Below are 9,913 nucleotides of genomic sequence, written 5' to 3'. Positions count from 1 at the left end.
CCTAGCCCAGGAAACTTATGTCTTCTGCCAATATCCACAAAACTGTGTTAGGTGAACCTGTTAGTTTGCAAATAGAGTCCGATATCAGACCCTTCACAGTTCTTGACAATTCTCCCTGCAAATACAACATTGGCTAACTTGTGCTAAATGCACATGAGTCTTCTTCCCAATCTTACATGATTGACTCTATCACAGACTTTGCCCAACCACCCCGACCCACCAGGTCCTGTCTCGAGGGTAAGAAGAGGAAGGTAGTCCCCACGCACAAGTCTCACCAAATTTCACATTAAAATGCATCTTTGTTCAGTTCTTCCAAAAGGTATGTGAAGCAGGACACACCAGGAACACAGCAGCAGAACGTGATCCACGTACATTTTCATCTGGCTTTGCTGGCAAATGGCACCCTTTCCAGAGCTCCAGAGACCAAGTGGTAGGAAGAGCAGATCAGGTGCAGGGCTGCACATGCTCTCTGTGGATGGCTTTGTAACTGCTCCCCTCAGGACCCTCACAAACAGCCAGCAGGCCTGCGACCTCTCCCCTGCCGTGACATCCCTTTCTTCACTCTGAATCCCTCTGTAGCCCCACAGCTACTGCCAGGCTTAGCTCACCCAGTGGATGCCTTTGAGGCCCTTTGCAGAAGATCCTTCCATGCTTCCAACGAAAAGTGGCCACCATCCTCTGTCTTGGTCGGTTTGGGCTTCTATAACATCCCACAGACTGGGTAGCTTATAAACAGCAGACACTTTCTTATTACAGTTCTGGAGGATGGGAAGTCCAAGATCAAGGTGCTTTCTTGTTAACAGAGGGTGCCTTTTCCCTGTGTCTTCACGTGGTAGGAGGAGCCAAGAACCCTGTGGGGTCTCTTTATAAGGGCACTAATCCCATTCATGAGGGCTCCACCTCTGGACCAAAGCACCTCCCAAAGATCCCATCTGCTAATAGCACTAGCCACCTTTGGGGGTTAGGATCACAGCATCTAGCTTGGGCGGGCACAGGACATTCAGTCTGTAGCATCCGTCTCTTACCGAGTCCAAACTCGATCTGCTTGCCACATGACGGGCCAATAAATCGGGAGACGAGGTGTTGGGGCAAGGAATAGCAACTTTATTCAGAAAGCCAGCAGACCAAGAGGACGGCAGGCTAATGTCCTGGAGAACCATCCTCCTCCAGTCAGAATACAGGCTCTTTTTATACAAAAAACAGGGGAGGGGGTGTGGTTGATTGTTGCAAACTTCTTGCTGCAGGAATTCTTTGTTCTTGCAGCCATCCACGCGGGTCAGGCCATGGTGTCCCTGTAAACCTCCAACAAAACAAAGGCTATTCTCTATTTTGCAACTTGCCATCTCTAGGTAAGTGCAGAAGGGCTAACATCCTTAAAGGTCAGAGCCCCGAGAAGAGGCTCTCCTGTATATTTCAAGCTAAAGGCAACACTGTTTTACAAAAGGTGCAGAGCGGGCAAGACTGAGCCTAGAAAGCAGGACACAGTGGTTAAAACTAAAGGAACAGATCCAATATGGAGTCAGGTTTGCTCTCCTCTATCACACGTCTACCAACAGGCTGGTCGTCTCCCCAGAGCTATTAGCACTTTGCCAGGGGCTCTATGACAACTGCAATTCTGCGGTTCAACTGCAAAATAGTAGGACATGGGATGACAAAGTTTTGCTTGAAGGAAAAGTTTTGAGGCAAAGCAGCCTTTCCCCTGGAAGAGGCAGGCCTGGTTCCGGCACCTGGCAGCAGCTGTAGGACTGAGCGGGGACACAGGTGAAATCCCAGAGGAGAAACAGGACAACTCTTAGGTTTGCCAGGTTTAAAAGTACCTCCATGCCTTTTGTGTCCTGCTTCTCCTCCTGAGGACACATAGAAGCAATATCTAACTGAGGCACTCATTGTCATCCCCAAGTGCGAGAAGGGGCTCGTCCAGGCACTCTCACAGCTGTCTCGAGCACTCAGGTTCCCAAACCCATCTAGAGCACCTGACCCTGGGCTGGAGAGGCTGGGTTGAGTTTGAGGGGTGGGAGGGAAGCATTAAAACTGAGTTTAAGACACGGGTGCACAGCACAGGAAATGCCACAGTGCAATAGAGTGAGATGCTCTGAGAGCAGAGAATGGGTCCAAGGAAGGAGGCAGAGAAATCAGGGAAGGCTGCATGAAGGAGGCAGCATTTGAGCTGAAATTGCCCCCTGCAGGAGAAGCACTTTCTACCATGGTCTAGGGATTCACCCCCGAGCCCACAAACCCCTCCTGGCAGCCATGCACATCTCCATTCAGCAGCTATGTGTTGAGTATCCACTGGGTGTCAGGCACCAAGCCAGGTGCTCGGGTTTTTACACATCATCCAGTACATGGGGTCCCTGCTGCCATGGAGAAGAAGCACAAACAAGCAAAAACTAAATTAGAATTTTGGGTTGGAATAGAGTGTGTAGGAAATAATAAAACAGGGGTGTGCCTTAGAGCAGGTGGTCAGGAAGGCCTCACTGAGGAGGTGGCGTTTGAATGTGACCTGATCCATGAGAAGAAAGTACCTGTGTGAGGACCTGGGGAAGGCTGAGTCTGGGGCAAGGCAGAGCATCATGCGCAGCAGTCCCAGGTTTGGCACAAATGGACACAGTGAACACACACACACACACCCCCATCCCCTCATGAGGCTGGAGCAGATGGGGGAGGGGAGGGAGGGTGTCAGAGGTCTGGAAAGCACCTTGAAGACAGACAGGGTGGACTGTGCTGGGAGCTGGCTGCCCAGTGAACAGACGGTGGGGCCGGTGTGACTCGCGCCCAGTGGACTCTTCCCTTCCCTTCAGGTTCAGGAGGTAGAAGGCCTGGCCCATGGCTCTCAGCATAGAACAGGATCTTAGCTCTCTAGGGAAGGCTGGGAGTAAAAGGAGCTCTGGCCCCTTGTAGGAAAGCATTTTCCAGACTCTTCTGTCCCTTTGTGGCCAGGACCCCCCTCTTCCCAGCCCCAACTACACCTCTCCCACCTCCAGCCCTTCCGGGCACTGATGTTGCGGGTAAGCTCTCCACGCCATCCTCAGTGATCTGCAGGGTGTGCTAAGTGGTCCCAGTGCAGACCTGCCTCGCAAAGACGAAAGTCCAAGCGGGCCTTGAAACAGCTTTATCACACCTCCAGGAGGGTTTCTTAGCCCCTCTCCGTATGCAGGAATCTCTGGATGAATCTCTCCGCGGCCATGCCAATCACATCCCCTTCCCCTGTAAAGGGGCCAGGGGGATATGTAGAAAATTCATCTGGCTTAACCAGGATTACCCTGAGTAAACCATTTCCTCGTCTTGATTTACCGTTGACAGGCTGGGCCCTGCCGAGGCTGTGTGATTATGACGGGCGTTCTTGCCCCACTTGGGATTTAATTAATTAATGCGGCCAGACGCTAACGGTCACCCTGCGTTTGAGGCCCAGAAGGCAGGGGGACTCCCGGGTGCAGGGTTGGCTCAGTGAGGCTTTCAGGAGCTGCTGCGCTGGGCTCACAACCAGGTGCTACCCGCCTCATTAAGGAAGCAGGGATGGAGCCCAGCAGAGACTCTGAGCCCCCAGCTCAGTGGCTCTCCTGATGCACGGAGGACAGAGATTCCCCAAGATTCCTTCCTTTCCAGCTTTCCCCACCAAGGAAATACAGAATTAACCTTTGACTCTAGTAAAGAAGTGACAGAGAAAGCGTGCTTACTCTGGGGAGACCAGGAGGGGGCACTGCAGAGTCTGCCCAGAACTGGGAACCCGCACTTCCCCGCCCTTCCCACCTCCCCACCCTTTGGCTCACCCTCCATCCACCTCCCAGCCTTTCCTTGAGATTCAGTGTTGATTTGGGGGCTACCTGAGCCTCTTAGAAAGAGGCTTCTGGGAACATTGAAGACCTGGGGATAGAGGATGTGAGGTCATGGACACCGATTCTAAGTGCAAAGCTAGTCACTGGCTTTGTATGCCTTATTCACACTGCATTATTTTAAAATTTGGGACACACACACAAGCATAGTTTTCAGTGATCTTCATGTTGCTAAATCTGATCACAAAAACCCAGATTTCCAGCTTCACTTGGAAAATCAAAAAATTTAGCCACGTTGAACCCACATTCTCTCATGGTGACAAGAAGTCATCTAGCCACGTGCGGGCCAGCTTCCCCTATTTACCTTACTGGCCTGGCCCCTGGGAGGACCTGAGTCAGTGAACCTCATCTTCAAGACAGTGAGGTTGTGCCAAAAAGGCAATGGATTCGGAGCACCGAGGACCCCAGGGCAGAGCTTGTGACCTGCTCAGAGCCAAGGAAGGATTATCCCAGTGGGGGAGGAGTTACTTCCAAACAGCGAGGGGTGTGGCATTTGTGCTGGATTCCTCTGATAGATGACTAAATGGGCTAGAGGAGGCATTCTGGCAGAGGAACAGGGAGGGCTAAGACACAGGGATGGGAAAAGCTGGGGATGCTCATGAAAGCTGACCACAGTGATGGTAAGTCCTAGGGACACAGAGATTCCCAAACCTCCTTCCTGGGCACCATTCAGTACATCACTGGCATCTCCCAGCTGACATGGTTCAAGCAGCCTCTGATCTCAAGTGGAGTCTAGAGCAGAAACAGTATCCCACCACCACACCTGGGTGCCCTCTTCTGCCCTAAGAGCCTCGGCAACTTAACCCCCAAGAGAAAGGAACCCCCATCAGCCCTTGACAAGGCTGGGGTGGGCTAGGGGCCGTGGACAGCAGGCATGTTTAACGCTCTGGAAAGACTCAAGTTCATATTTTGTACTTGTTGGTAAAGCAGATGTCATGGAGGAAATAAAGACAGGCAGACTCATGCCTCCACGGCCAAACCAGCCTCAGAAGCCCACTGAGATCTTGGCTCCCATTGTGCTCCTTCCTAACACTCATGTCCACATTCCACCTCTACCAGGAAGTCCCAGCCAGTGATACACCAGCAGGCCTGTGGGGCACACACACACGTGCATACACACACACAAGTGCATACACACACACCTGCAATCCCCAGAAGCCTCGTGCATTACTCAGTGCAGTCCCCACAGCCATAATTTGGACCCATATGGTCTCCAGAGGGTTTCCAAAGCAGCATATTTTGGAGCTGAATTACAAGATCAGAAGGGTTGGGGAAATCGGTGCTTTAAAACAACGCCGCCTGAGATAAAATTTAATGGTGGCAGAAATACAGTATTTTGAAAACATGAAAATAAACATTCTGCGGAGCCGGGGCATGTGGAGTCGTGCCGTGCAGTTTGTGAGAGCTGCTCTGTCGTGGAAGAAGTCTAATAATTTTTAATAGTCTTGTAAATCTCCCTTATGAGATGCAGCTACTGTAAACACTTCTTCCTATTTTTTTCAAGTATTTATGCAGTGCTGTTAGAAGTTATTAAATGGGAATGATTTTCATTGACAACTCTCTCATTCTGAAGGAGCTGCCAAATGACTCAAACTGGAGATAATGAGGGAAAAAGTCCCCCACAGGGTCAGATGCATGAGGTTGCTCCAGGAATCTTCCTTCTGAACCGAAGGCAAATTCCTTGACTCCCCAGGCCTCTGTCTCCTCTGTGTCTCATATAAAATGAGACACAGTCGTTCCTGGAGTTCATTTACTTTGCAGCACATATCAGCACCTACTACATGGCTCCAGGCGTGTACAGGACTCTGGGAGCATGGCAGAGAGGAAGAGCTACACCCCTGCCTTCACAGGGCTTCTGGTCCAAAGTCAGACAGAGGCATGAATCAAAGGATCACACAGCAAATGTGAAAGTATAAATGTGCAACTGGCAGAAAGGAACGCTCTGCAGTTCACCGAGGGTTTCTCAGGGGGAGATCTGACTTGGTCCAGTCTACAAGGGCAGAGAAAGCTTCTCCCAGGAAGAGACCCTTGAGCTGACATCTGGAAGATATATAAAAGTAGAGGAGTCAAATAGGCTAAGAGGGGAGGGAAAAATATTTTGCAAGCATGGAGAGCATATGCAAGTCCACGTGTGGGAGGAAGAGTAAAGTGCATCAGGAACCGGGAGAAGCCTGGGTGACTAGAAAGCAAAAGGCTGGTGGAGAACAGAGTGGGAAGCGAGGCTGGAGACGAAGGCAAAAGCCCAGCCACAGAAGGCCTGGGAGGCCAGGATAACAGATGTGTCTTTGTCCCAAGGTTAGGGGGAAATGTTGGAGGGTTTGTAAGCAGGATGGGGAGGGGTGCTCTACTCAAATGTGCTTTGGAAGCCATCAGTCCAGCTGCAATATGGTATCGAGCCTGGAGGGGGTGCAGAGCACAAGCAGATGGACAAATACGGAAGCGCCTGCATGGCTGGGACATAGGATGGATGAAGTGGGGAAGACCAAGTACCAAGGAGGATCCTTCTGCTCAAGAGCTGTCCAGTGGGATGGAGGGTGGGACCATTCATCCACATGGAAACAATGGCAAAGTACCAGGTCTGAGGGGTGAAGGTCACGAGTTTGGTTTTGGACCAATAAATGTGGGGTGTTTGTGAGAGAGATGTTAATTCACCTGAGTGTGGAGCACACAGGAAAGATCTAGAATGGAGATATGAATGTGTGAGGAGGGTAACTGAAGCCATGAGGGTAATTGCACGCCATTTTCTAAGAAGATGCTATAAAGATAAGAGAATAGAAATGATCTATCTCTGTAAAGTCCACCCTTGAAAAGGTTCTCTGAAATGCTAGTGCCTGGGCTCCACCTACAGAGGTTATGAATTGATGATTGAATTGGTCTGGGGTGTAACCTGAGCACCTGAATTTTTAAAAGCTTCCCAGGTATTTGGAATGTGCAGCCAGGGTTGAAAACTACTGACTTAACAGCTGGGAAGACAGAAATAAGCCGCAAAAGAGACAAAGTATCTTCTAGAGAAACAAGAGAAAAATCGAGCAGGAAGGAGGGGGGTCAGCTGTGCCAAGTGCTGTGTGATTCAGCAGGTTCAGAGCTAAAGTGCCCACTGGGTTCAGTAACACGAAGGTCACTGGAAACATTGGTGAGAATTATTCACCAGCTTCTTAGATGGCCTCTCAGGAGCTGACATGATGCGGCCATCACACTGCTCAGGTTTTATAATCAGGTGGCATCTAGCTTCAGGGCTGGCAATGAGTTGAGTCAAGGGTGGTGGGGCTAACTGCTGCCCTGGATATGGTACAACCTCTATGGAGGGGAGTTTGCTGATGTCTGTCAAACTATCAAGGCAAAACCAGGAATCCCACTTCTAGGAATGCCAGCACGCTGACAAAGGTACGTGGTTTTTCATTGAAACGTTGTAACAGAAACGACGAAATCTGACTCCATATTAGATGTGTTTCTTTGGCTTTAACCCTGTGCCCTGTTTTCTAGGCTCAGTCTTGCCAGCTCTGCACCTTTTGTAAAAGAATGTTGGCTACAGCCTGAAATATACAGGAGAGCCTATTCTCAAGGCTCTGACCTTTAAGGGTATTAACATTTTTGCACTCATATAAAGATAGCAAGTTGCAATAGAAAATAGCATTTGTTTTGTTGGAGGTTTAAAGGGGCACCATGACCTGACCCACGTGGACAGCTACAAGAACAAAGGATTCCAAGAACAAAGAATTCCTACACCAAGAAGTTTGCAACAACCAACCACACCCCCTCCCCCTTTTCATTGTAAAAGGAGCCTGAACTCTGACTTGAGTAAGATGGTCCTCCAGCACATTAGTCTGTCATCTCAGTCTGCTGGCTTTCCGAATAGAGTCACTGTTCCTTGCCACAACACCTCGTCTCCTGATTCATTGGCCTGTCATGCGGCGAGAACGAGTTTGAACTTGGTAAAACCATGACACCAACAGATGGGAAATCATGTAAATTCCCATCAACAGGGGATACTATGACCATAGTGGGAACACAGAAACCCACGTGTACTGCCAGGGGACAGTCCCCAAGATGCACCGAGTGCAGACAAGAACAGTGTGTTCAGCAGTGTGCTACTTGTCACACAAAAGGGGGCTACAGGTACCTATTTACATGTGTCTACTTTCTCTGCAAAGACACTTGGAAGAGGGGACATTACCAGGTGCTAGGTGACTAGAGAAGGGAACAAGAAAGAGAATTTTCATTGTGTTTGTTACCGTTCAACCTCATGAATTTCAAACCATAGAAACCTGTTCAAACCATTGAAAACAAAATTGTGGTGAGGATGGTATTTCCCTGAGAACAGGGTAGGGTGAGGCTGTATTCTGAGATATAATCAAAGTAGATTCTTTCAGGGACCACACCGGTCACTACATGTCTTCTAAAATGCGTACAAGGGTGCTTAAGTTTTTATTGTTGTTTGTTTTAGATCAACAAGATTTGAAGAGTCGGGGTATGTGTGTGTGTGTATTTTTTTATCTTTTTTTTTTTTTTACAGTTTAGCCCAGGTGAGTGTTTATCAATGTCAAAAATATACTTTAGAGACAATATCTCATTCCTGAAATCCTTATAATTCCTAGTAACCAAACTCAATTTCTGAGGTTGGTCTAGAATTCACTGATGCAGGAGCTGGGGATCTGGATTTGAGTCCTGGTTTTGTCCGTGATTACTGAGTGGCACTTCACCTCTCTTCACCTCAGTTTCTCAGTCTATGAAGTGGGCTTGGTAATCCCCACCTTTAGCTGTCCCCCCTAAACTATGGAAACAAGCGAGATCACGGGAGTGTGTGTGCTGGATGAGCTATAAAGATGCTGACAAATGTGGTGTCAGCACACACAAGGCTGCTTGAAATTTGAAGATCTCTTAGAACAAACACCTCTAAGAGAACTGACAATATCCGGATATTATTACAGGTCACATAATAGTGATTTTCCAAGCCTTGTCACACGTCCAGGAGAAAGCAGATGACTATCCGAGCTAAGCCAGTTTCACTATCTTCGGAAAAGACTTCTCTCTGCAAGATGAATACAGCACACAAGGAAGGTTTGGGTTGGCCACATGCACAGAAAGGTAGACTGGCTGACTTCTGACGCACCAGCCAAGAGGATCTATCCACAGCCTCCCTCAACAGGGTTGCCAAGACAGCAGAGTGGCTGCTAAACTCTCCCAGAGGTTCTGAGATTTCGGCGATGATCAGGGCTGTAAAGTGTGACCTCTGTAGTATGGTAAAGGCAGGCTTTGTTCATTTACTTCATCTCTAAAAGCGCCAGTATGATATATTGATTTTTCTTTTTACAGGAAAATATAAAATTTCTTTGTAAGACAAAGTTTGGAGCCTGTACATGTCACTAATTCCTGCTTTCCTGCTGGTATATATAAACGGGAAAAGCATGAAGCTCGGGAGGAAAAAGAGCCAGCCAGAGAGCAGAGGGAAGGTGGCTGTAGCAGGAACCTACCTGATGCAAGAGAAGGCATCACCTGGGTGGTGACTGGAGGAGAACTCAGCGACTCCACCAGCACCTTGAGCCTGCAGAGTGAGCAGGGGAGCCAGTGATGAGGGGCAGAGGGGCCACCAGGATGCGCCGGAATCCTGCCAGTATTCAGTATTCGTTTAGGTGAAGTGGTCCCGTACGGCACCCAGTCAAGGTCCAGTGGCAGCTATTCTGTTCCAGCTTCTGTCAGGGTCTCCAGCAGCATCCCAGCATCCGGAGAGGTGGATGGGGAGGGGAGAGAAAAGGTGGGAGAGAGGCCCAGATTTTCCTACCCCTCCAGAGTATTTTGTCCCCCCAGTGGAACAAGGGGGCTACTAGGTCCTCTTCACCCCCGATGTCCTGCTCCATCCCACCCTCAATGGGAGAAATCCTTGGGACAGAAAGATAAGAATTAGGAAGAGAAAGTTGTGCTAGTCTTACAGACACTTTCACTCTGATGAAGGTGAAGATACAGGGAGGCCAAAACTTGAAGTCATAACTGACGAAGGAAGAAGAAACCCAGGAGGAAGGCGGGCTCCCTTGCAGCTCTGCTACTCAGAGTTCAGTACCTCAGTTCCGAGGGGCCTGAGCATCGCC

The sequence above is a fragment of the Camelus bactrianus genome, chromosome 9 (assembly GCF_048773025.1).
Source record: "Camelus bactrianus isolate YW-2024 breed Bactrian camel chromosome 9, ASM4877302v1, whole genome shotgun sequence".
Classification (NCBI taxonomy): Eukaryota; Metazoa; Chordata; class Mammalia; order Artiodactyla; family Camelidae; genus Camelus; species Camelus bactrianus.
The sequence above is the reverse complement of the archived record's forward strand: the minus strand, read 5'-3'. Positions refer to the sequence as shown.